The following is a 1,959-nucleotide window of genomic DNA, read 5'->3' on the forward strand; positions in this document are numbered from 1 at the left end:
TTTAATTTCTCTTAGTTATACCACAAAGCCAGCCACTGTTATTTAATTCATTTTGTATTTGTTGCTGAGCATAAGCAATGTTTTGAGAGTCACCACTGAACTCATTAATAGATGGCCAGCAATGTGCAGGTAGGGTAGCAAATGATAAGTCATTATTCAATGTCTGCAGGGAGGAAATTATTCCTAGGGATGGAAAGTAGGATTTTTTTTTGGGGGGGAAACAATGTTAAACCTTCAGTTAACAGGAAATCATTTCATAAATTTATAATTCATGTATGACATAATTTACATGATTTGTAAATTACTAAATGGTTCCCCAGTGTACATTTATTTATGCATACATGTATAGTATAATCTTATATAATTCCTTAACATTTAACAATTGTACCTTAGTCTGGAAAGGCTGAGGCTCCATTTCCATCGAAATACAAATAATGCACTATCAGGATTTCTGCCAATGTTAACTATAGAAGAATGCATTCAACCCTATTGCCCTCACTCTGCAGTGACCCAGGTTGTACTAGTGACTCATCTGGGTTTCAAACCCTGTCTCTTAATCCAATCGAGTGGTTCCACAAAATCGAGTTAAGAATGAAAGAAAAAACACTGGAAGGAAAGAGGGAAGATGGAGAAGGAAAAGAGAGAAGTTGTTGAGAGGACACAAATTTGTCAGAACAAACTAAAGGGTCTCTGTCTTTCACACCTGTCTCTGCTTATAGATCTCACATTCGGAACCATATTGATCTTCATAATATTAGAAAACTATTAATAAAGCATGACTTTAGCTCTTATATTTTCACACAGTGTTTTAGAAAATTAGAAACTAGAAAAACATAGATTTCTTCATAAAAAGATGGAAAATTTGAAGAAAATTTTAGAGACTTTAAATAATTCATCTGTTAATAACGTTAACATCATCTACTTGTTAGTCTGAAGAGCTGTTTCCATAAAAATCTTATCCACCAAACTTATTTTTAACTCAGTTTTAAAAAAAATTAAATATATTTAAATATATATGAATCAAGAATAATGTCAGTTACAGAAATTTTGAAAAATGCAAAAAATACAAAGAAAGTTATTATCTTCCACAATCTATCTCATTATTCAGAGAAAAGTCAAATTATCTTCTTTTTCTGAAAACATCCTTTATTTTGTCTGTATAATGTTTAATGGAAAGTTTATTTAAAAATACTTTATGCAGTGCTGGGGATCAAACCTAGGGTCTTGTGCATGATAAGTAAGTGCTCTGCCACTTAGCTACCCCCAGCCCTAAAAATATTTTTTAAATGGAATCTTAAAAAGATAAACAGAATTGTACAATACTACTGAGTAAAACTACATGTACCCATAACTCAGCTTTAAAAATTACCACCATTTTTCAAAGATCTTTCTTTCCCCCTTGATATTTTATTTTTGTTGATTTACTTTCAAATAGCAATTCCCAGACGTAATATAATTTCACTTGTACATACTTTAGATGCAGTTTTAGCTGGTAAACCCTCTTTAAAACTTTAATTATGATGTCATTAAATCTAAAATGTTACTAAATATATATATCCAGTCATTTTCAAATTTACTGAATTTCTACTGAGTTGGCTTGTTTGAATCACACATTACATTATGTCTGGCTATATCTCTTAAGTATCTTTCATTCTTTAACATTTTCTTCTCCTCTTTTTCTCTTTCTTTTCTTTCCTATTGATTTGTTGAATACATGGGATTATTTACTCTGGAGAATGTCTTTCCTCCTGGATTTGGCTGATTGTTTCCTCTTGTGAGGAAACAATTAATAGTTTAATTCATGTCTTCATGAATTAATAGTTTAATAAATTAATAGTTTAATAGTTTAAATTAAACTATTTATATATTTATACTATTTATATATCTATACTATTTATATATATTTATACTATTTATATTTATATTTGTAATATATATATTTATACTATTTATAATTTA

Source organism: Sciurus carolinensis, chromosome 2 (genome assembly GCF_902686445.1).
Source record: "Sciurus carolinensis chromosome 2, mSciCar1.2, whole genome shotgun sequence".
NCBI lineage: Eukaryota > Metazoa > Chordata > Mammalia > Rodentia > Sciuridae > Sciurus > Sciurus carolinensis.